The sequence below is a fragment of the Schistocerca piceifrons genome, unplaced genomic scaffold (genome assembly GCF_021461385.2).
Source record: "Schistocerca piceifrons isolate TAMUIC-IGC-003096 unplaced genomic scaffold, iqSchPice1.1 HiC_scaffold_376, whole genome shotgun sequence".
NCBI classification, from domain to species: domain Eukaryota; kingdom Metazoa; phylum Arthropoda; class Insecta; order Orthoptera; family Acrididae; genus Schistocerca; species Schistocerca piceifrons.
In genome coordinates, this window is record NW_025728599.1 from 1 (window position 1) to 21,392 (window position 21,392).

The window sequence follows — 21,392 nt, forward strand, 5'->3', positions numbered from 1 at the left end:
TTGCTTTTCCTCCTACCCCTGTAACAACGAGGCATAAAGCAATGGATTGTGACTTTTGCCATGCGCGCCTCGCCATGGGCGCGCGAAAAGATGCTCGCAAACAGGAACGTGCGACACGGAAAGCGAGTGGACCGGGTGTAAACCCCGAAGAAAATGTGCGCGTTCCGGTGTGGTCTAGTGGCTAGGGATACCTGGCTTTCACCCAGGAGGCCCGGGTTCGATTCCCGGTACCGGAACGGAATTTTTCGGCAAAAGTCACGACAAGTTTTGACCCTGCGAAAGGCTGTTTCACGTCCTCCTCGCATTATAGCTACTGTTCATAAACGTCAGCTGAAAACAGTCGAGAGAAACGGGCACGCAATGAAATTACTACGAGCAGCGGAATAAAGGGAGAAGAGACGCTGGTCCACTGTTGGACTGCTACCATAGAAATGTTACATGGCAATACGCAGAGCAATTACCGCGAAGCGATGAAAGACTGTCTGCCACCGAGGCCCGTTAGCTCTAGTCGGTTAGAGCGTCGTGCTAACAACGGGAAGGTCGTGGTTCGATCCCCCACGGGCCACTACGATTTCACTCTTTCAAAAAGGCAACGCCGATTTCGGCGGGGAAGTATGGTAACAAAGAAATCGTCACATTGTGTGGGAGCTGATAGGGGACCAGAACGCGGCTTGTCGGGACGCGCTAAAACACTTCACTGGTCACAGCACGGTGAACACACAGTTTCTCGTCCGATCACCGCTACTGCGCGAAGCTGGGCGTTGTCAGTGCTTGGGCGGGTGACCGCCTGCGAACACTGGGCACTGCCGACAGTTTCAGTTCGTATTTCTCTTTCCTCTTCGGTTTCGGAGCTGCAGCGCTATTCGGTCAAGGGCACTGGCGCCACGTTATGCCTTTCGGTATGCCAAGTCGCGCCGTGCGGCCACAGTGAAATGAAGGAGCGTTGTGTAAATTTTTCAACAAAGAAAAAAAAAAAAAAAAAAAGGAATGTACCAGTAATAAAACTGAATTTGTCTGACAGAACATGTGACATCAGACAATACATGATAACAGGCAGCAGGTATTTACTTGAGGCATAAGTAATGTGGTGGCCGCCTCGCCATACCTCTCTCAGTCGTTTCGCGTGCTTGTCCTCTTGATATAGGCCGATTGGAGAGCGTCAGCTCTCGCGTCAGCTGAGCAAAGTCGAGACAAGTCGAGACTCAAGGGGAATCGACGCACACACTATAGGGTGGCCTGCAGCGAGTAAGAGGGCGAAAGAAAGATTAATTTAAAGACGCGTTGGCAAAAGTACTCATACGCAAAAGTAAAGCCGGCTGCGGTGGCCGGGAATCGAACCCGGATCAACTGCTTGGAAGGCAACTATGCTGACCATTACACCACCACCGCACGGTTTCCGTCCGCGCACGCCGCGCATGTGTCTGCTTCCCGCCTGTCGGCGGCGGCTCAAGGTGGTCGTAGCTGTAGGCGCATTACGGGGTAGGCGAGCGCATCCAGACAGCGTCTCTACGCACATTTCGCGTCCTTTGGCAAGAGTCGTCGCGCACGTGCGCCGCAAGAGTACTTAGGCGATCGCGTTCGGGCGTCATTTTTAAGCAGTGCAGTGCAGTTCAGGATTCAGCGTGTGTAGCATTCTCTCGAGAGGATGCGACGGCGCTGGACGGCAGTCCCACTTTCCCCTCAGACGTCTGCCGCGGAAAGCACCAGGAAGCTGTGAACTAGCTGAGCATCGGTGGTTCAGTGGTAGAATGCTCGCCTGCCACGCGGGCGGCCCGGGTTCGATCCCGGCCGATGCATCATTTGTTTTTTCTCCGATAGTGGTGCTGCGTGTCTTTCGCACTCGAACTGCGTGAGCCATGAGAATGAACCGCGGGATATCCGTGTGGGAATAACCGAACATGCAGCGCGCCACGACTGCTCGTTTGGACTGTTGTGCGCTATTGTACATACTGGCGTCGGCCTAGCATCGCAAGTTGCCTGTCGCGCCGGGGAATGCACGTGTAGCAACAGAAAAAAAAAATGAGCCACGAAGTGCAGACTCTCTACCACCGGTATTTGGTACTTACCGAGATTCCAGAAGGCGTGGCGATCGCCTGCCTCGGTAGCGCAGTAGGCAGCGCGTAAGTCTCATAATCTTAAGGTCGTGAGTTCGATCCTCACCCGGGGCATTTAATTTACTTTCGTCCACAGCTAAATCGACGGCTCTGGGGTTTGCGAAGGAGCGGAACACTTTGTACTTTGTTATCCTCAAGGCTTCAACGACTCAGCGTGATAATGTTTACTTCCCGTTATTACTACTTGCAGTTCTTATGTAAAATTTTCAAGGAAAAAAAGTACTAGTAATAAAACTGAATTTCGTACGATATAACGTGTAAAGTCCCCACAATGTATGACCTGCTGTATGATGACAGGCAGCAGGTATTTACTTGCGAAATAAGTAAATAAATATTACTACTTACAGCTTTGCTTTTTCCTCCTACCCCTGTAACAACGAGGCATAAAGCAATGGATTGTGACTTTTGCCATGCGCGCCTCGCCATGGGCGCGCGAAAAGATGCTCGCAAACAGGGAACGTGCGACACGGAAGCGAGTGGACCGGGTGTAAACCCCGAAGAAAATGTGCGCGTCCGGTGTGGTCTAGTGGCTAGGATACCTGGCTTTCACCCAGGAGGCCCGGGGTTCGATTCCCGGTACCGGAACGGAATTTTTCGGCAAAAGTCACGACAAGTTTTGACCCTGCGAAAGGCTGTTTCACGTCCTCCTCGCATTATAGCTACTGGTTCATAAACGTCAGCTGAAAACAGTCGAGAGAAACGGGCACGCAAATGAAATTACTACGAGCAGCGAATAAAGGGAGAAGAGACGCTGGTCCACTGTTGGACTGCTACCATAGAAAATGTTACATGGCAATACGCAGAGCAATTACCGCGAAGCGATGAAAGACTGTCTGCACCGAGGCCCGTTAGCTCAGTCGGTTAGAGCGTCGTGCTAACAACGGGAAGGTCGTGGGTTCGATCCCCCACGGGCCACTACGATTTCACTCTTTCAAAAAGGCAACGCCGATTTCGGCGGGGAAGTATGGTAACAAAGAAATCGTCACATTGTGTGGGAGCTGATAGGGGACCAGAACGCGGCTTGTCGGGACGCGCGCTAAAACACTTCACTGGTCAACAGCACGGTGAACACACAGTTTCTCGTCCGATCACCGCTACTGCGCGAAGCTGGGCGTTGTCAGTGCTTGGGCGGGTGACCGCCTGCGAACACTGGGCACTGCCGACAGTTTCAGTTCGTATTTCTCATTTCCTCTTCGGTTTCAGGAGCTGCAGCGCTATTCGGTCAAGGGCACTGGCGCCACGTTATGCCTTTCGGTATGCCAAGTCGCGCCGTGCGGCCACAGTGAAATGAAGGAGCGTGTTGTAAAATTTTCAACAAAGAAAAAAAAAAAAAAAAAAAAGGAATGTACCAGTAATAAAACTGAATTTGTCTGACAGAACATGTGACATCAGACAATACATGATAACAGGCAGCAGGTATTTACTTGAGGCATAAGTAATGTGGTGGCCGCCTCGCCATACCTCTCTCAGTCGTTTCGCGTGCTTGTCCTCTTGATATAGGCCGATTGGAGAGCGTCAGCTCTCGCGTCAGCTGAAGCAAAGTCGAGACAAGTCGAGACTCAAGGGGAATCGACGCACACACTATAGGGTGGCCTGCAGCGAGTAAGAGGGCGAAAGAAAGATTAATTTAAAGACGCGTGGCAAAAGTACTCATACGCAAAAGTAAAAGCCGGCTGCGGTGGCCGGAATCGAACCCGGATCAACTGCTTGGAAGGCAACTATGCTGACCATTACACCACCACCGCACGGTTTCCGTCCGCGCACGCCGCGCTGTGTCTGCTTCCCGCCTGTCGGCGGCGGCTCAAGGTGGTCGTAGCTGTAGGCGCATTACGGGGTAGGCGAGCGCATCCAGACAGCGTCTCTACGCACATTTCGCGTCCTTTGGCAAGAGTCGTCGCGCACGTGCGCCGCAAGAGTACTTAGGCGATCGCGTTCGGGCGTCATTTCTAAGCAGTGCAGGTGCAGTTCAGATTCAGCGTGTGTAGCATTCTCTCGAGAGGATGCGACGGCGCTGGACGGCAGTCCCACTTTCCCCTCAGACGTCTGCCGCGGAAAGCACCAGGAAGCTGTGAACTAGCTGAGCATCGGTGGTTCAGTGGTAGAATGCTCGCCTGCCACGCGGGCGGCCCGGGTTCGATTCCCGGCCGATGCATCATTTTGTTTTTTCTCCGATAGTGGTGCTGCGTGTCTTTCGCACTCGAACTGCGTGAGCCATGAGAATGAACCGCGGGATATCCGTGTGGGAATAACCGAACATGCAGCGATAACCGAACATGCAGCGCGCACGACTGCTCGTTTGGACTGTTGTGCGCTATTGTACATACTGGCGTCGGCCTAGCATCGCAAGTTGCCTGTCGCGCCGGGAATGCACGTGTAGCAACAGAAAAAAAAAATGAGCCACGAAGTGCAGACTCTCTACCACCGGTATTTGGTACTTACCGAGATTCCAGAAGGCGTGGCGATCGCCTGCCTCGGTAGCGCAGTAGGCAGCGCGTAAGTCTCATAATCTTAAGGTCGTGAGTTCGATCCTCACCCGGGGCATTTAATTTACTTTCGTCCACAGCTAAATCGACGGCTCTGGGGTTTGCGAAGGAGCGGAACACTTTGTACTTTGTTATCCTCAAGGCTTCAACGACTCAGCGTGATAATGTTTACTTCCCGTTATTACTACTTGCAGTTCTTATGTAAAATTTTCAAGGAAAAAAGTACTAGTAATAAAACTGAATTTCGTACGATATAACGTGTAAAGTCCCACAATGTATGACCTGCTGTATGATGACAGGCAGCAGGTATTTACTTGCGAAATAAGTAAATAAATATTACTACTTACAGCTTTGCTTTTCCTCCTACCCCTGTAACAACGAGGCATAAAGCAATGGATTGTGACTTTTGCCATGCGCGCCTCGCCATGGGCGCGCGAAAAGATGCTCGCAAACAGGGAACGTGCGACACGGAAAGCGAGTGGACCGGGTGTAAACCCCGAAGAAAATGTGCGCGTCCGGTGTGGTCTAGTGGCTAGGATACCTGGCTTTCACCCAGGAGGCCCGGGTTCGATTCCCGGTACCGGAACGGAATTTTTCGGCAAAAGTCACGACAAGTTTTTGACCCTGCGAAAGGCTGTTTCACGTCCTCCTCGCATTATAGCTACTGGTTCATAAACGTCAGCTGAAAACAGTCGAGAGAAACGGGCACGCAATGAAATTACTACGAGCAGCGGAATAAAGGGAGAAGAGACGCTGGTCCACTGTTGGACTGCTACCATAGAAATGTTACATGGCAATACGCAGAGCAATTACCGCGAAGCGATGAAAGACTGTCTGCACCGAGGCCCGTTAGCTCAGTCGGTTAGAGCGTCGTGCTAACAACGGGAAGGTCGTGGGTTCGATCCCCCCACGGGCCACTACGATTTCACTCTTCCAAAAAGGCAACGCCGATTTCGGCGGGGAAGTATGGTAACAAAGAAATCGTCACATTGTGTGGGAGCTGATAGGGGACCAGAACGCGACTTGTCGGGACGCGCTAAAACACTTCACTGGTCACAGCACGGTGAACACACAGTTTCTCGTCCGATCACCGCTACTGCGCGAAGCTGGGCGTTGTCAGTGCTTGGGCGGGTGACCGCCTGCGAACACTGGGCACTGCCGACAGTTTCAGTTCGTATTTCTCTTTCCTCTTCGGTTTCGGAGCTGCAGCGCTATTCGGTCAAGGGCACTGGCGCCACGTTATGCCTTTCGGTATGCCAAGTCGCGCCGTGCGGCCACAGTGAAATGAAGGAGCGTGTTGTAAAATTTTCAACAAAGAAAAAAAAAAAAAAAAAAAAAGGAATGTACCAGTAATAAAACTGAATTTGTCTGACAGAACATGTGACATCAGACAATACATGATAACAGGCAGCAGGTATTTACTTGAGGCATAAGTAATGTGGTGGCCGCCTCGCCATACCTCTCTCAGTCGTTTCGCGTGCTTGTCCTCTTGATATAGGCCGATTGGAGAGCGTCAGCTCTCGCGTCAGCTGAGCAAAGTCGAGACAAGTCGAGACTCAAGGGGAATCGACGCACACACTATAGGGTGGCCTGCAGCGAGTAAGAGGGCGAAAGAAAGATTAATTTAAAGACGCGTGGCAAAAGTACTCATACGCAAAAGTAAAAGCCGGCTGCGGTGGCCGGGAATCGAACCCGGATCAACTGCTTGGAAGGCAACTATGCTGACCATTACACCACCACCGCACGGTTTCCGTCCGCGCACGCCGCGCTGTGTCTGCTTCCCGCCTGTCGGCGGCGGCTCAAGGTGGTCGTAGCTGTAGGCGCATTACGGGGTAGGCGAGCGCATCCAGACAGCGTCTCTACGCACATTTCGCGTCCTTTGGCAAGAGTCGTCGCGCACGTGCGCCGCAAGAGTACTTAGGCGATCGCGTTCGGGCGTCATTTTTAAGCAGTGCAGTGCAGTTCAGGATTCAGCGTGTGTAGCATTCTCTCGAGAGGATGCGACGGCGCTGGACGGCAGTCCCACTTTCCCCTCAGACGTCTGCCGCGGAAAGCACCAGGAAGCTGTGAACTAGCTGAGCATCGGTGGTTCAGTGGTAGAATGCTCGCCTGCCACGCGGGCGGCCCGGGTTCGATTCCCGGCCGATGCATCATTTTGTTTTTTCTCCGATAGTGGTGCTGCGTGTCTTTCGCACTCGAACTGCGTGAGCCATGAGAATGAACCGCGGGATATCCGTGTGGGAATAACCGAACATGCAGCGCGCACGACTGCTCGTTTGGACTGTTGTGCGCTATTGTACATACTGGCGTCGGCCTAGCATCGCAAGTTGCCTGTCGCGCCGGGAATGCACGTGTAGCAACAGAAAAAAAAAATGAGCCACGAAGTGCAGACTCTCTACCACCGGTATTTGGTACTTACCGAGATTCCAGAAGGCGTGGCGATCGCCTGCCTCGGTAGCGCAGTAGGCAGCGCGTAAGTCTCATAATCTTAAGGTCGTGAGTTCGATCCTCACCCGGGGCATTTAATTTACTTTCGTCCACAGCTAAATCGACGGCTCTGGGGTTTGCGAAGGAGCGGAACACTTTGTACTTTGTTATCCTCAAGGCTTCAACGACTCAGCGTGATAATGTTTACTTCCCGTTATTACTACTTGCAGTTCTTATGTAAAATTTTCAAGGAAAAAAGTACTAGTAATAAAACTGAATTTCGTACGATATAACGTGTAAAGTCCCACAATGTATGACCTGCTGTATGATGACAGGCAGCAGGTATTTACTTGCGAAATAAGTAAATAAATATTACTACTTACAGCTTTGCTTTTCCTCCTACCCCTGTAACAACGAGGCATAAAGCAATGGATTGTGACTTTTGCCATGCGCGCCTCGCCATGGGCGCGCGAAAAGATGCTCGCAAACAGGGAACGTGCGACACGGAAAGCGAGTGGACCGGGTGTAAACCCCGAAGAAAATGTGCGCGTCCGGTGTGGTCTAGTGGCTAGGATACCTGGCTTTCACCCAGGAGGCCCGGGTTCGATTCCCGGTACCGGAACGGAATTTTTCGGCAAAAGTCACGACAAGTTTTGACCCTGCGAAAGGCTGTTTCACGTCCTCCTCGCATTATAGCTACTGGTTCATAAACGTCAGCTGAAAACAGTCGAGAGAAACGGGCACGCAATGAAATTACTACGAGCAGCGGAATAAAGGGAGAAGAGACGCTGGTCCACTGTTGGACTGCTACCATAGAAATGTTACATGGCAATACGCAGAGCAATTACCGCGAAGCGATGAAAGACTGTCTGCACCGAGGCCCGTTAGCTCAGTCGGTTAGAGCGTCGTGCTAACAACGGGAAGGTCGTGGGTTCGATCCCCCCACGGGCCACTACGATTTCACTCTTCCAAAAAGGCAACGCCGATTTCGGCGGGGAAGTATGGTAACAAAGAAATCGTCACATTGTGTGGGAGCTGATAGGGGACCAGAACGCGACTTGTCGGGACGCGCTAAAACACTTCACTGGTCACAGCACGGTGAACACACAGTTTCTCGTCCGATCACCGCTACTGCGCGAAGCTGGGCGTTGTCAGTGCTTGGGCGGGTGACCGCCTGCGAACACTGGGCACTGCCGACAGTTTCAGTTCGTATTTCTCTTTCCTCTTCGGTTTCGGAGCTGCAGCGCTATTCGGTCAAGGGCACTGGCGCCACGTTATGCCTTTCGGTATGCCAAGTCGCGCCGTGCGGCCACAGTGAAATGAAGGAGCGTGTTGTAAAATTTTCAACAAAGAAAAAAAAAAAAAAAAAAAAAGGAATGTACCAGTAATAAAACTGAATTTGTCTGACAGAACATGTGACATCAGACAATACATGATAACAGGCAGCAGGTATTTACTTGAGGCATAAGTAATGTGGTGGCCGCCTCGCCATACCTCTCTCAGTCGTTTCGCGTGCTTGTCCTCTTGATATAGGCCGATTGGAGAGCGTCAGCTCTCGCGTCAGCTGAGCAAAGTCGAGACAAGTCGAGACTCAAGGGGAATCGACGCACACACTATAGGGTGGCCTGCAGCGAGTAAGAGGGCGAAAGAAAGATTAATTTAAAGACGCGTGGCAAAAGTACTCATACGCAAAAGTAAAAGCCGGCTGCGGTGGCCGGGAATCGAACCCGGATCAACTGCTTGGAAGGCAACTATGCTGACCATTACACCACCACCGCACGGTTTCCGTCCGCGCACGCCGCGCTGTGTCTGCTTCCCGCCTGTCGGCGGCGGCTCAAGGTGGTCGTAGCTGTAGGCGCATTACGGGGTAGGCGAGCGCATCCAGACAGCGTCTCTACGCACATTTCGCGTCCTTTGGCAAGAGTCGTCGCGCACGTGCGCCGCAAGAGTACTTAGGCGATCGCGTTCGGGCGTCATTTTTAAGCAGTGCAGTGCAGTTCAGGATTCAGCGTGTGTAGCATTCTCTCGAGAGGATGCGACGGCGCTGGACGGCAGTCCCACTTTCCCCTCAGACGTCTGCCGCGGAAAGCACCAGGAAGCTGTGAACTAGCTGAGCATCGGTGGTTCAGTGGTAGAATGCTCGCCTGCCACGCGGGCGGCCCGGGTTCGATTCCCGGCCGATGCATCATTTTGTTTTTTCTCCGATAGTGGTGCTGCGTGTCTTTCGCACTCGAACTGCGTGAGCCATGAGAATGAACCGCGGGATATCCGTGTGGGAATAACCGAACATGCAGCGCGCACGACTGCTCGTTTGGACTGTTGTGCGCTATTGTACATACTGGCGTCGGCCTAGCATCGCAAGTTGCCTGTCGCGCCGGGAATGCACGTGTAGCAACAGAAAAAAAAAATGAGCCACGAAGTGCAGACTCTCTACCACCGGTATTTGGTACTTACCGAGATTCCAGAAGGCGTGGCGATCGCCTGCCTCGGTAGCGCAGTAGGCAGCGCGTAAGTCTCATAATCTTAAGGTCGTGAGTTCGATCCTCACCCGGGGCATTTAATTTACTTTCGTCCACAGCTAAATCGACGGCTCTGGGGTTTGCGAAGGAGCGGAACACTTTGTACTTTGTTATCCTCAAGGCTTCAACGACTCAGCGTGATAATGTTTACTTCCCGTTATTACTACTTGCAGTTCTTATGTAAAATTTTCAAGGAAAAAAGTACTAGTAATAAAACTGAATTTCGTACGATATAACGTGTAAAGTCCCACAATGTATGACCTGCTGTATGATGACAGGCAGCAGGTATTTACTTGCGAAATAAGTAAATAAATATTACTACTTACAGCTTTGCTTTTCCTCCTACCCCTGTAACAACGAGGCATAAAGCAATGGATTGTGACTTTTGCCATGCGCGCCTCGCCATGGGCGCGCGAAAAGATGCTCGCAAACAGGGAACGTGCGACACGGAAAGCGAGTGGACCGGGTGTAAACCCCGAAGAAAATGTGCGCGTCCGGTGTGGTCTAGTGGCTAGGATACCTGGCTTTCACCCAGGAGGCCCGGGTTCGATTCCCGGTACCGGAACGGAATTTTTCGGCAAAAGTCACGACAAGTTTTGACCCTGCGAAAGGCTGTTTCACGTCCTCCTCGCATTATAGCTACTGGTTCATAAACGTCAGCTGAAAACAGTCGAGAGAAACGGGCACGCAATGAAATTACTACGAGCAGCGGAATAAAGGGAGAAGAGACGCTGGTCCACTGTTGGACTGCTACCATAGAAATGTTACATGGCAATACGCAGAGCAATTACCGCGAAGCGATGAAAGACTGTCTGCACCGAGGCCCGTTAGCTCAGTCGGTTAGAGCGTCGTGCTAACAACGGGAAGGTCGTGGGTTCGATCCCCCCACGGGCCACTACGATTTCACTCTTCCAAAAAGGCAACGCCGATTTCGGCGGGGAAGTATGGTAACAAAGAAATCGTCACATTGTGTGGGAGCTGATAGGGGACCAGAACGCGACTTGTCGGGACGCGCTAAAACACTTCACTGGTCACAGCACGGTGAACACACAGTTTCTCGTCCGATCACCGCTACTGCGCGAAGCTGGGCGTTGTCAGTGCTTGGGCGGGTGACCGCCTGCGAACACTGGGCACTGCCGACAGTTTCAGTTCGTATTTCTCTTTCCTCTTCGGTTTCGGAGCTGCAGCGCTATTCGGTCAAGGGCACTGGCGCCACGTTATGCCTTTCGGTATGCCAAGTCGCGCCGTGCGGCCACAGTGAAATGAAGGAGCGTGTTGTAAAATTTTCAACAAAGAAAAAAAAAAAAAAAAAAAAAAGGAATGTACCAGTAATAAAACTGAATTTGTCTGACAGAACATGTGACATCAGACAATACATGATAACAGGCAGCAGGTATTTACTTGAGGCATAAGTAATGTGGTGGCCGCCTCGCCATACCTCTCTCAGTCGTTTCGCGTGCTTGTCCTCTTGATATAGGCCGATTGGAGAGCGTCAGCTCTCGCGTCAGCTGAGCAAAGTCGAGACAAGTCGAGACTCAAGGGGAATCGACGCACACACTATAGGGTGGCCTGCAGCGAGTAAGAGGGCGAAAGAAAGATTAATTTAAAGACGCGTGGCAAAAGTACTCATACGCAAAAGTAAAAGCCGGCTGCGGTGGCCGGGAATCGAACCCGGATCAACTGCTTGGAAGGCAACTATGCTGACCATTACACCACCACCGCACGGTTTCCGTCCGCGCACGCCGCGCTGTGTCTGCTTCCCGCCTGTCGGCGGCGGCTCAAGGTGGTCGTAGCTGTAGGCGCATTACGGGGTAGGCGAGCGCATCCAGACAGCGTCTCTACGCACATTTCGCGTCCTTTGGCAAGAGTCGTCGCGCACGTGCGCCGCAAGAGTACTTAGGCGATCGCGTTCGGGCGTCATTTTTAAGCAGTGCAGTGCAGTTCAGGATTCAGCGTGTGTAGCATTCTCTCGAGAGGATGCGACGGCGCTGGACGGCAGTCCCACTTTCCCCCTCAGACGTCTGCCGCGGAAAGCACCAGGAAGCTGTGAACTAGCTGAGCATCGGTGGTTCAGTGGTAGAATGCTCGCCTGCCACGCGGGCGGCCCGGGTTCGATTCCCGGCCGATGCATCATTTTGTTTTTTCTCCGATAGTGGTGCTGCGTGTCTTTCGCACTCGAACTGCGTGAGCCATGAGAATGAACCGCGGGATATCCGTGTGGGAATAACCGAACATGCAGCGCGCACGACTGCTCGTTTGGACTGTTGTGCGCTATTGTACATACTGGCGTCGGCCTAGCATCGCAAGTTGCCTGTCGCGCCGGGAATGCACGTGTAGCAACAGAAAAAAAAAATGAGCCACGAAGTGCAGACTCTCTACCACCGGTATTTGGTACTTACCGAGATTCCAGAAGGCGTGGCGATCGCCTGCCTCGGTAGCGCAGTAGGCAGCGCGTAAGTCTCATAATCTTAAGGTCGTGAGTTCGATCCTCACCCGGGGCATTTAATTTACTTTCGTCCACAGCTAAATCGACGGCTCTGGGGTTTGCGAAGGAGCGGAACACTTTGTACTTTGTTATCCTCAAGGCTTCAACGACTCAGCGTGATAATGTTTACTTCCCGTTATTACTACTTGCAGTTCTTATGTAAAATTTTCAAGGAAAAAAGTACTAGTAATAAAACTGAATTTCGTACGATATAACGTGTAAAGTCCCACAATGTATGACCTGCTGTATGATGACAGGCAGCAGGTATTTACTTGCGAAATAAGTAAATAAATATTACTACTTACAGCTTTGCTTTTCCTCCTACCCCTGTAACAACGAGGCATAAAGCAATGGATTGTGACTTTTGCCATGCGCGCCTCGCCATGGGCGCGCGAAAAGATGCTCGCAAACAGGGAACGTGCGACACGGAAAGCGAGTGGACCGGGTGTAAACCCCGAAGAAAATGTGCGCGTCCGGTGTGGTCTAGTGGCTAGGATACCTGGCTTTCACCCAGGAGGCCCGGGTTCGATTCCCGGTACCGGAACGGAATTTTTCGGCAAAAGTCACGACAAGTTTTGACCCTGCGAAAGGCTGTTTCACGTCCTCCTCGCATTATAGCTACTGGTTCATAAACGTCAGCTGAAAACAGTCGAGAGAAACGGGCACGCAATGAAATTACTACGAGCAGCGGAATAAAGGGAGAAGAGACGCTGGTCCACTGTTGGACTGCTACCATAGAAATGTTACATGGCAATACGCAGAGCAATTACCGCGAAGCGATGAAAGACTGTCTGCACCGAGGCCCGTTAGCTCAGTCGGTTAGAGCGTCGTGCTAACAACGGGAAGGTCGTGGGTTCGATCCCCCCACGGGCCACTACGATTTCACTCTTCCAAAAAGGCAACGCCGATTTCGGCGGGGAAGTATGGTAACAAAGAAATCGTCACATTGTGTGGGAGCTGATAGGGGACCAGAACGCGACTTGTCGGGACGCGCTAAAACACTTCACTGGTCACAGCACGGTGAACACACAGTTTCTCGTCCGATCACCGCTACTGCGCGAAGCTGGGCGTTGTCAGTGCTTGGGCGGGTGACCGCCTGCGAACACTGGGCACTGCCGACAGTTTCAGTTCGTATTTCTCTTTCCTCTTCGGTTTCGGAGCTGCAGCGCTATTCGGTCAAGGGCACTGGCGCCACGTTATGCCTTTCGGTATGCCAAGTCGCGCCGTGCGGCCACAGTGAAATGAAGGAGCGTGTTGTAAAATTTTCAACAAAGAAAAAAAAAAAAAAAAAAAAAAGGAATGTACCAGTAATAAAACTGAATTTGTCTGACAGAACATGTGACATCAGACAATACATGATAACAGGCAGCAGGTATTTACTTGAGGCATAAGTAATGTGGTGGCCGCCTCGCCATACCTCTCTCAGTCGTTTCGCGTGCTTGTCCTCTTGATATAGGCCGATTGGAGAGCGTCAGCTCTCGCGTCAGCTGAGCAAAGTCGAGACAAGTCGAGACTCAAGGGGAATCGACGCACACACTATAGGGTGGCCTGCAGCGAGTAAGAGGGCGAAAGAAAGATTAATTTAAAGACGCGTGGCAAAAGTACTCATACGCAAAAGTAAAAGCCGGCTGCGGTGGCCGGGAATCGAACCCGGATCAACTGCTTGGAAGGCAACTATGCTGACCATTACACCACCACCGCACGGTTTCCGTCCGCGCACGCCGCGCTGTGTCTGCTTCCCGCCTGTCGGCGGCGGCTCAAGGTGGTCGTAGCTGTAGGCGCATTACGGGGTAGGCGAGCGCATCCAGACAGCGTCTCTACGCACATTTCGCGTCCTTTGGCAAGAGTCGTCGCGCACGTGCGCCGCAAGAGTACTTAGGCGATCGCGTTCGGGCGTCATTTTTAAGCAGTGCAGTGCAGTTCAGGATTCAGCGTGTGTAGCATTCTCTCGAGAGGATGCGACGGCGCTGGACGGCAGTCCCACTTTCCCCTCAGACGTCTGCCGCGGAAAGCACCAGGAAGCTGTGAACTAGCTGAGCATCGGTGGTTCAGTGGTAGAATGCTCGCCTGCCACGCGGGCGGCCCGGGTTCGATTCCCGGCCGATGCATCATTTTGTTTTTTCTCCGATAGTGGTGCTGCGTGTCTTTCGCACTCGAACTGCGTGAGCCATGAGAATGAACCGCGGGATATCCGTGTGGGAATAACCGAACATGCAGCGCGCACGACTGCTCGTTTGGACTGTTGTGCGCTATTGTACATACTGGCGTCGGCCTAGCATCGCAAGTTGCCTGTCGCGCCGGGAATGCACGTGTAGCAACAGAAAAAAAAAATGAGCCACGAAGTGCAGACTCTCTACCACCGGTATTTGGTACTTACCGAGATTCCAGAAGGCGTGGCGATCGCCTGCCTCGGTAGCGCAGTAGGCAGCGCGTAAGTCTCATAATCTTAAGGTCGTGAGTTCGATCCTCACCCGGGGCATTTAATTTACTTTCGTCCACAGCTAAATCGACGGCTCTGGGGTTTGCGAAGGAGCGGAACACTTTGTACTTTGTTATCCTCAAGGCTTCAACGACTCAGCGTGATAATGTTTACTTCCCGTTATTACTACTTGCAGTTCTTATGTAAAATTTTCAAGGAAAAAAGTACTAGTAATAAAACTGAATTTCGTACGATATAACGTGTAAAGTCCCACAATGTATGACCTGCTGTATGATGACAGGCAGCAGGTATTTACTTGCGAAATAAGTAAATAAATATTACTACTTACAGCTTTGCTTTTCCTCCTACCCCTGTAACAACGAGGCATAAAGCAATGGATTGTGACTTTTGCCATGCGCGCCTCGCCATGGGCGCGCGAAAAGATGCTCGCAAACAGGGAACGTGCGACACGGAAAGCGAGTGGACCGGGTGTAAACCCCGAAGAAAATGTGCGCGTCCGGTGTGGTCTAGTGGCTAGGATACCTGGCTTTCACCCAGGAGGCCCGGGTTCGATTCCCGGTACCGGAACGGAATTTTTCGGCAAAAGTCACGACAAGTTTTGACCCTGCGAAAGGCTGTTTCACGTCCTCCTCGCATTATAGCTACTGGTTCATAAACGTCAGCTGAAAACAGTCGAGAGAAACGGGCACGCAATGAAATTACTACGAGCAGCGGAATAAAGGGAGAAGAGACGCTGGTCCACTGTTGGACTGCTACCATAGAAATGTTACATGGCAATACGCAGAGCAATTACCGCGAAGCGATGAAAGACTGTCTGCACCGAGGCCCGTTAGCTCAGTCGGTTAGAGCGTCGTGCTAACAACGGGAAGGTCGTGGGTTCGATCCCCCCACGGGCCACTACGATTTCACTCTTCCAAAAAGGCAACGCCGATTTCGGCGGGGAAGTATGGTAACAAAGAAATCGTCACATTGTGTGGGAGCTGATAGGGGACCAGAACGCGACTTGTCGGGACGCGCTAAAACACTTCACTGGTCACAGCACGGTGAACACACAGTTTCTCGTCCGATCACCGCTACTGCGCGAAGCTGGGCGTTGTCAGTGCTTGGGCGGGTGACCGCCTGCGAACACTGGGCACTGCCGACAGTTTCAGTTCGTATTTCTCTTTCCTCTTCGGTTTCGGAGCTGCAGCGCTATTCGGTCAAGGGCACTGGCGCCACGTTATGCCTTTCGGTATGCCAAGTCGCGCCGTGCGGCCACAGTGAAATGAAGGAGCGTGTTGTAAAATTTTCAACAAAGAAAAAAAAAAAAAAAAAAAAAAGGAATGTACCAGTAATAAAACTGAATTTGTCTGACAGAACATGTGACATCAGACAATACATGATAACAGGCAGCAGGTATTTACTTGAGGCATAAGTAATGTGGTGGCCGCCTCGCCATACCTCTCTCAGTCGTTTCGCGTGCTTGTCCTCTTGATATAGGCCGATTGGAGAGCGTCAGCTCTCGCGTCAGCTGAGCAAAGTCGAGACAAGTCGAGACTCAAGGGGAATCGACGCACACACTATAGGGTGGCCTGCAGCGAGTAAGAGGGCGAAAGAAAGATTAATTTAAAGACGCGTGGCAAAAGTACTCATACGCAAAAGTAAAAGCCGGCTGCGGTGGCCGGGAATCGAACCCGGATCAACTGCTTGGAAGGCAACTATGCTGACCATTACACCACCACCGCACGGTTTCCGTCCGCGCACGCCGCGCTGTGTCTGCTTCCCGCCTGTCGGCGGCGGCTCAAGGTGGTCGTAGCTGTAGGCGCATTACGGGGTAGGCGAGCGCATCCAGACAGCGTCTCTACGCACATTTCGCGTCCTTTGGCAAGAGTCGTCGCGCACGTGCGCCGCAAGAGTACTTAGGCGATCGCGTTCGGGCGTCATTTTTAAGCAGTGCAGTGCAGTTCAGGATTCAGCGTGTGTAGCATTCTCTCGAGAGGATGCGACGGCGCTGGACGGCAGTCCCACTTTCCCCCTCAGACGTCTGCCGCGGAAAGCACCAGGAAGCTGTGAACTAGCTGAGCATCGGTGGTTCAGTGGTAGAATGCTCGCCTGCCACGCGGGCGGCCCGGGTTCGATTCCCGGCCGATGCATCATTTTGTTTTTTCTCCGATAGTGGTGCTGCGTGTCTTTCGCACTCGAACTGCGTGAGCCATGAGAATGAACCGCGGGATATCCGTGTGGGAATAACCGAACATGCAGCGCGCACGACTGCTCGTTTGGACTGTTGTGCGCTATTGTACATACTGGCGTCGGCCTAGCATCGCAAGTTGCCTGTCGCGCCGGGAATGCACGTGTAGCAACAGAAAAAAAAAATGAGCCACGAAGTGCAGACTCTCTACCACCGGTATTTGGTACTTACCGAGATTCCAGAAGGCGTGGCGATCGCCTGCCTCGGTAGCGCAGTAGGCAGCGCGTAAGTCTCATAATCTTAAGGTCGTGAGTTCGATCCTCACCCGGGGCATTTAATTTACTTTCGTCCACAGCTAAATCGACGGCTCTGGGGTTTGCGAAGGAGCGGAACACTTTGTACTTTGTTATCCTCAAGGCTTCAACGACTCAGCGTGATAATGTTTACTTCCCGTTATTACTACTTGCAGTTCTTATGTAAAATTTTCAAGGAAAAAAGTACTAGTAATAAAACTGAATTTCGTACGATATAACGTGTAAAGTCCCACAATGTATGACCTGCTGTATGATGACAGGCAGCAGGTATTTACTTGCGAAATAAGTAAATAAATATTACTACTTACAGCTTTGCTTTTCCTCCTACCCCTGTAACAACGAGGCATAAAGCAATGGATTGTGACTTTTGCCATGCGCGCCTCGCCATGGGCGCGCGAAAAGATGCTCGCAAACAGGGAACGTGCGACACGGAAAGCGAGTGGACCGGGTGTAAACCCCGAAGAAAATGTGCGCGTCCGGTGTGGTCTAGTGGCTAGGATACCTGGCTTTCACCCAGGAGGCCCGGGTTCGATTCCCGGTACCGGAACGGAATTTTTCGGCAAAAGTCACGACAAGTTTTGACCCTGCGAAAGGCTGTTTCACGTCCTCCTCGCATTATAGCTACTGGTTCATAAACGTCAGCTGAAAACAGTCGAGAGAAACGGGCACGCAATGAAATTACTACGAGCAGCGGAATAAAGGGAGAAGAGACGCTGGTCCACTGTTGGACTGCTACCATAGAAATGTTACATGGCAATACGCAGAGCAATTACCGCGAAGCGATGAAAGACTGTCTGCACCGAGGCCCGTTAGCTCAGTCGGTTAGAGCGTCGTGCTAACAACGGGAAGGTCGTGGGTTCGATCCCCCCACGGGCCACTACGATTTCACTCTTCCAAAAAGGCAACGCCGATTTCGGCGGGGAAGTATGGTAACAAAGAAATCGTCACATTGTGTGGGAGCTGATAGGGGACCAGAACGCGACTTGTCGGGACGCGCTAAAACACTTCACTGGTCACAGCACGGTGAACACACAGTTTCTCGTCCGATCACCGCTACTGCGCGAAGCTGGGCGTTGTCAGTGCTTGGGCGGGTGACCGCCTGCGAACACTGGGCACTGCCGACAGTTTCAGTTCGTATTTCTCTTTCCTCTTCGGTTTCGGAGCTGCAGCGCTATTCGGTCAAGGGCACTGGCGCCACGTTATGCCTTTCGGTATGCCAAGTCGCGCCGTGCGGCCACAGTGAAATGAAGGAGCGTGTTGTAAAATTTTCAACAAAGAAAAAAAAAAAAAAAAAAAAAAGGAATGTACCAGTAATAAAACTGAATTTGTCTGACAGAACATGTGACATCAGACAATACATGATAACAGGCAGCAGGTATTTACTTGAGGCATAAGTAATGTGGTGGCCGCCTCGCCATACCTCTCTCAGTCGTTTCGCGTGCTTGTCCTCTTGATATAGGCCGATTGGAGAGCGTCAGCTCTCGCGTCAGCTGAGCAAAGTCGAGACAAGTCGAGACTCAAGGGGAATCGACGCACACACTATAGGGTGGCCTGCAGCGAGTAAGAGGGCGAAAGAAAGATTAATTTAAAGACGCGTGGCAAAAGTACTCATACGCAAAAGTAAAAGCCGGCTGCGGTGGCCGGGAATCGAACCCGGATCAACTGCTTGGAAGGCAACTATGCTGACCATTACACCACCACCGCACGGTTTCCGTCCGCGCACGCCGCGCTGTGTCTGCTTCCCGCCTGTCGGCGGCGGCTCAAGGTGGTCGTAGCTGTAGGCGCATTACGGGGTAGGCGAGCGCATCCAGACAGCGTCTCTACGCACATTTCGCGTCCTTTGGCAAGAGTCGTCGCGCACGTGCGCCGCAAGAGTACTTAGGCGATCGCGTTCGGGCGTCATTTTTAAGCAGTGCAGTGCAGTTCAGGATTCAGCGTGTGTAGCATTCTCTCGAGAGGATGCGACGGCGCTGGACGGCAGTCCCACTTTCCCCCTCAGACGTCTGCCGCGGAAAGCACCAGGAAGCTGTGAACTAGCTGAGCATCGGTGGTTCAGTGGTAGAATGCTCGCCTGCCACGCGGGCGGCCCGGGTTCGATTCCCGGCCGATGCATCATTTTGTTTTTTCTCCGATAGTGGTGCTGCGTGTCTTTCGCACTCGAACTGCGTGAGCCATGAGAATGAACCGCGGGATATCCGTGTGGGAATAACCGAACATGCAGCGCGCACGACTGCTCGTTTGGACTGTTGTGCGCTATTGTACATACTGGCGTCGGCCTAGCATCGCAAGTTGCCTGTCGCGCCGGGAATGCACGTGTAGCAACAGAAAAAAAAAATGAGCCACGAAGTGCAGACTCTCTACCACCGGTATTTGGTACTTACCGAGATTCCAGAAGGCGTGGCGATCGCCTGCCTCGGTAGCGCAGTAGGCAGCGCGTAAGTCTCATAATCTTAAGGTCGTGAGTTCGATCCTCACCCGGGGCATTTAATTTACTTTCGTCCACAGCTAAATCGACGGCTCTGGGGTTTGCGAAGGAGCGGAACACTTTGTACTTTGTTATCCTCAAGGCTTCAACGACTCAGCGTGATAATGTTTACTTCCCGTTATTACTACTTGCAGTTCTTATGTAAAATTTTCAAGGAAAAAAGTACTAGTAATAAAACTGAATTTCGTACGATATAACGTGTAAAGTCCCACAATGTATGACCTGCTGTATGATGACAGGCAGCAGGTATTTACTTGCGAAATAAGTAAATAAATATTACTACTTACAGCTTTGCTTTTCCTCCTACCCCTGTAACAACGAGGCATAAAGCAATGGATTGTGACTTTTGCCATGCGCGCCTCGCCATGGGCGCGCGAAAAGATGCTCGCAAACAGGGAACGTGCGACACGGAAAGCGAGTGGACCGGGTGTAAACCCCGAAGAAAATGTGCGCGTCCGGTGTGGTCTAGTGGCTAGGATACCTGGCTTTCACCCAGGAGGCCCGGGTTCGATTCCCGGTACCGGAACGGAATTTTTCGGCAAAAGTCACGACAAGTTTTGACCCTGCGAAAGGCTGTTTCACGTCCTCCTCGCATTATAGCTACTGGTTCATAAACGTCAGCTGAAAACAGTCGAGAGAAACGGGCACGCAATGAAATTACTACGAGCAGCGGAATAAAGGGAGAAGAGACGCTGGTCCACTGTTGGACTGCTACCATAGAAATGTTACATGGCAATACGCAGAGCAATTACCGCGAAGCGATGAAAGACTGTCTGCACCGAGGCCCGTTAGCTCAGTCGGTTAGAGCGTCGTGCTAACAACGGGAAGGTCGTGGGTTCGATCCCCCCACGGGCCACTACGATTTCACTCTTCCAAAAAGGCAACGCCGATTTCGGCGGGGAAGTATGGTAACAAAGAAATCGTCACATTGTGTGGGAGCTGATAGGGGACCAGAACGCGACTTGTCGGGACGCGCTAAAACACTTCACTGGTCACAGCACGGTGAACACACAGTTTCTCGTCCGATCACCGCTACTGCGCGAAGCTGGGCGTTGTCAGTGCTTGGGCGGGTGACCGCCTGCGAACACTGGGCACTGCCGACAGTTTCAGTTCGTATTTCTCTTTCCTCTTCGGTTTCGGAGCTGCAGCGCTATTCGGTCAAGGGCACTGGCGCCACGTTATGCCTTTCGGTATGCCAAGTCGCGCCGTGCGGCCACAGTGAAATGAAGGAGCGTGTTGTAAAATTTTCAACAAAGAAAAAAAAAAAAAAAAAAAAAAAGGAATGTACCAGTAATAAAACTGAATTTGTCTGACAGAACATGTGACATCAGACAATACATGATAACAGGCAGCAGGTATTTACTTGAGGCATAAGTAATGTGGTGGCCGCCTCGCCATACCTCTCTCAGTCGTTTCGCGTGCTTGTCCTCTTGATATAGGCCGATTGGAGAGCGTCAGCTCTCGCGTCAGCTGAGCAAAGTCGAGACAAGTCGAGACTCAAGGGGAATCGACGCACACACTATAGGGTGGCCTGCAGCGAGTAAGAGGGCGAAAGAAAGATTAATTTAAAGACGCGTGGCAAAAGTACTCATACGCAAAAGTAAAAGCCGGCTGCGGTGGCCGGGAATCGAACCCGGATCAACTGCTTGGAAGGCAACTATGCTGACCATTACACCACCACCGCACGGTTTCCGTCCGCGCACGCCGCGCTGTGTCTGCTTCCCGCCTGTCGGCGGCGGCTCAAGGTGGTCGTAGCTGTAGGCGCATTACGGGGTAGGCGAGCGCATCCAGACAGCGTCTCTACGCACATTTCGCGTCCTTTGGCAAGAGTCGTCGCGCACGTGCGCCGCAAGAGTACTTAGGCGATCGCGTTCGGGCGTCATTTTTAAGCAGTGCAGTGCAGTTCAGGATTCAGCGTGTGTAGCATTCTCTCGAGAGGATGCGACGGCGCTGGA

At 52.0% G+C, this 21,392-nt stretch overlaps 42 non-coding genes across 42 annotated transcripts; 33 read left to right on the forward strand and 9 right to left on the reverse strand.

The window, feature by feature from the left end:
* Window positions 1-163: 163 nt before the first annotated feature.
* Trnae-uuc lies at window positions 164-236 on the forward strand. Its single transcript has one exon. It is a non-coding gene; the product is annotated as a tRNA-Glu (tRNA).
* Window positions 237-1,317: 1,081 nt separating this feature from the next.
* Window positions 1,318-1,389, reverse strand: Trnag-ucc. Its single transcript has one exon. It is a non-coding gene; the product is annotated as a tRNA-Gly (tRNA).
* A 337-nt stretch (window positions 1,390-1,726) lies between these two features.
* Window positions 1,727-1,796, forward strand: Trnag-gcc. Its single transcript has one exon. It is a non-coding gene; the product is annotated as a tRNA-Gly (tRNA).
* Window positions 1,797-2,095: 299 nt separating this feature from the next.
* Trnam-cau lies at window positions 2,096-2,168 on the forward strand. Its single transcript has one exon. It is a non-coding gene; the product is annotated as a tRNA-Met (tRNA).
* A 458-nt stretch (window positions 2,169-2,626) lies between these two features.
* Trnae-uuc lies at window positions 2,627-2,699 on the forward strand. Its single transcript has one exon. It is a non-coding gene; the product is annotated as a tRNA-Glu (tRNA).
* A 257-nt stretch (window positions 2,700-2,956) lies between these two features.
* Window positions 2,957-3,029, forward strand: Trnav-aac. Its single transcript has one exon. It is a non-coding gene; the product is annotated as a tRNA-Val (tRNA).
* Window positions 3,030-3,788: 759 nt separating this feature from the next.
* On the reverse strand, window positions 3,789-3,859 carry Trnag-ucc. The gene has a single exon. It is a non-coding gene; the product is annotated as a tRNA-Gly (tRNA).
* Window positions 3,860-4,195: 336 nt separating this feature from the next.
* Window positions 4,196-4,266, forward strand: Trnag-gcc. Its single transcript has one exon. It is a non-coding gene; the product is annotated as a tRNA-Gly (tRNA).
* A 316-nt stretch (window positions 4,267-4,582) lies between these two features.
* On the forward strand, window positions 4,583-4,655 carry Trnam-cau. Its single transcript has one exon. It is a non-coding gene; the product is annotated as a tRNA-Met (tRNA).
* A 456-nt stretch (window positions 4,656-5,111) lies between these two features.
* Window positions 5,112-5,183, forward strand: Trnae-uuc. Its single transcript has one exon. It is a non-coding gene; the product is annotated as a tRNA-Glu (tRNA).
* Window positions 5,184-5,440: 257 nt separating this feature from the next.
* Window positions 5,441-5,514, forward strand: Trnav-aac. The gene has a single exon. It is a non-coding gene; the product is annotated as a tRNA-Val (tRNA).
* Window positions 5,515-6,268: 754 nt separating this feature from the next.
* On the reverse strand, window positions 6,269-6,340 carry Trnag-ucc. Its single transcript has one exon. It is a non-coding gene; the product is annotated as a tRNA-Gly (tRNA).
* Window positions 6,341-6,676: 336 nt separating this feature from the next.
* Trnag-gcc lies at window positions 6,677-6,747 on the forward strand. Its single transcript has one exon. It is a non-coding gene; the product is annotated as a tRNA-Gly (tRNA).
* Window positions 6,748-7,045: 298 nt separating this feature from the next.
* Trnam-cau lies at window positions 7,046-7,118 on the forward strand. Its single transcript has one exon. It is a non-coding gene; the product is annotated as a tRNA-Met (tRNA).
* Window positions 7,119-7,574: 456 nt separating this feature from the next.
* On the forward strand, window positions 7,575-7,646 carry Trnae-uuc. The gene has a single exon. It is a non-coding gene; the product is annotated as a tRNA-Glu (tRNA).
* A 256-nt stretch (window positions 7,647-7,902) lies between these two features.
* On the forward strand, window positions 7,903-7,976 carry Trnav-aac. Its single transcript has one exon. It is a non-coding gene; the product is annotated as a tRNA-Val (tRNA).
* A 754-nt stretch (window positions 7,977-8,730) lies between these two features.
* Window positions 8,731-8,802, reverse strand: Trnag-ucc. The gene has a single exon. It is a non-coding gene; the product is annotated as a tRNA-Gly (tRNA).
* Window positions 8,803-9,138: 336 nt separating this feature from the next.
* Trnag-gcc lies at window positions 9,139-9,209 on the forward strand. The gene has a single exon. It is a non-coding gene; the product is annotated as a tRNA-Gly (tRNA).
* A 298-nt stretch (window positions 9,210-9,507) lies between these two features.
* On the forward strand, window positions 9,508-9,580 carry Trnam-cau. The gene has a single exon. It is a non-coding gene; the product is annotated as a tRNA-Met (tRNA).
* A 456-nt stretch (window positions 9,581-10,036) lies between these two features.
* Window positions 10,037-10,108, forward strand: Trnae-uuc. The gene has a single exon. It is a non-coding gene; the product is annotated as a tRNA-Glu (tRNA).
* Window positions 10,109-10,364: 256 nt separating this feature from the next.
* Trnav-aac lies at window positions 10,365-10,438 on the forward strand. Its single transcript has one exon. It is a non-coding gene; the product is annotated as a tRNA-Val (tRNA).
* A 755-nt stretch (window positions 10,439-11,193) lies between these two features.
* Window positions 11,194-11,265, reverse strand: Trnag-ucc. The gene has a single exon. It is a non-coding gene; the product is annotated as a tRNA-Gly (tRNA).
* Window positions 11,266-11,602: 337 nt separating this feature from the next.
* Window positions 11,603-11,673, forward strand: Trnag-gcc. Its single transcript has one exon. It is a non-coding gene; the product is annotated as a tRNA-Gly (tRNA).
* A 298-nt stretch (window positions 11,674-11,971) lies between these two features.
* Window positions 11,972-12,044, forward strand: Trnam-cau. The gene has a single exon. It is a non-coding gene; the product is annotated as a tRNA-Met (tRNA).
* A 456-nt stretch (window positions 12,045-12,500) lies between these two features.
* On the forward strand, window positions 12,501-12,572 carry Trnae-uuc. Its single transcript has one exon. It is a non-coding gene; the product is annotated as a tRNA-Glu (tRNA).
* A 256-nt stretch (window positions 12,573-12,828) lies between these two features.
* Window positions 12,829-12,902, forward strand: Trnav-aac. The gene has a single exon. It is a non-coding gene; the product is annotated as a tRNA-Val (tRNA).
* A 755-nt stretch (window positions 12,903-13,657) lies between these two features.
* Window positions 13,658-13,729, reverse strand: Trnag-ucc. Its single transcript has one exon. It is a non-coding gene; the product is annotated as a tRNA-Gly (tRNA).
* Window positions 13,730-14,065: 336 nt separating this feature from the next.
* On the forward strand, window positions 14,066-14,136 carry Trnag-gcc. Its single transcript has one exon. It is a non-coding gene; the product is annotated as a tRNA-Gly (tRNA).
* Window positions 14,137-14,434: 298 nt separating this feature from the next.
* On the forward strand, window positions 14,435-14,507 carry Trnam-cau. The gene has a single exon. It is a non-coding gene; the product is annotated as a tRNA-Met (tRNA).
* A 456-nt stretch (window positions 14,508-14,963) lies between these two features.
* On the forward strand, window positions 14,964-15,035 carry Trnae-uuc. The gene has a single exon. It is a non-coding gene; the product is annotated as a tRNA-Glu (tRNA).
* A 256-nt stretch (window positions 15,036-15,291) lies between these two features.
* On the forward strand, window positions 15,292-15,365 carry Trnav-aac. The gene has a single exon. It is a non-coding gene; the product is annotated as a tRNA-Val (tRNA).
* A 755-nt stretch (window positions 15,366-16,120) lies between these two features.
* Trnag-ucc lies at window positions 16,121-16,192 on the reverse strand. The gene has a single exon. It is a non-coding gene; the product is annotated as a tRNA-Gly (tRNA).
* Window positions 16,193-16,529: 337 nt separating this feature from the next.
* Window positions 16,530-16,600, forward strand: Trnag-gcc. Its single transcript has one exon. It is a non-coding gene; the product is annotated as a tRNA-Gly (tRNA).
* Window positions 16,601-16,898: 298 nt separating this feature from the next.
* Window positions 16,899-16,971, forward strand: Trnam-cau. Its single transcript has one exon. It is a non-coding gene; the product is annotated as a tRNA-Met (tRNA).
* A 456-nt stretch (window positions 16,972-17,427) lies between these two features.
* On the forward strand, window positions 17,428-17,499 carry Trnae-uuc. Its single transcript has one exon. It is a non-coding gene; the product is annotated as a tRNA-Glu (tRNA).
* A 256-nt stretch (window positions 17,500-17,755) lies between these two features.
* Trnav-aac lies at window positions 17,756-17,829 on the forward strand. The gene has a single exon. It is a non-coding gene; the product is annotated as a tRNA-Val (tRNA).
* Window positions 17,830-18,584: 755 nt separating this feature from the next.
* On the reverse strand, window positions 18,585-18,656 carry Trnag-ucc. Its single transcript has one exon. It is a non-coding gene; the product is annotated as a tRNA-Gly (tRNA).
* Window positions 18,657-18,993: 337 nt separating this feature from the next.
* Trnag-gcc lies at window positions 18,994-19,064 on the forward strand. Its single transcript has one exon. It is a non-coding gene; the product is annotated as a tRNA-Gly (tRNA).
* Window positions 19,065-19,362: 298 nt separating this feature from the next.
* On the forward strand, window positions 19,363-19,435 carry Trnam-cau. Its single transcript has one exon. It is a non-coding gene; the product is annotated as a tRNA-Met (tRNA).
* A 456-nt stretch (window positions 19,436-19,891) lies between these two features.
* Window positions 19,892-19,963, forward strand: Trnae-uuc. Its single transcript has one exon. It is a non-coding gene; the product is annotated as a tRNA-Glu (tRNA).
* A 256-nt stretch (window positions 19,964-20,219) lies between these two features.
* Trnav-aac lies at window positions 20,220-20,293 on the forward strand. Its single transcript has one exon. It is a non-coding gene; the product is annotated as a tRNA-Val (tRNA).
* Window positions 20,294-21,049: 756 nt separating this feature from the next.
* Window positions 21,050-21,121, reverse strand: Trnag-ucc. Its single transcript has one exon. It is a non-coding gene; the product is annotated as a tRNA-Gly (tRNA).
* Between the last annotated feature and the right edge of the window lie 271 nt (window positions 21,122-21,392).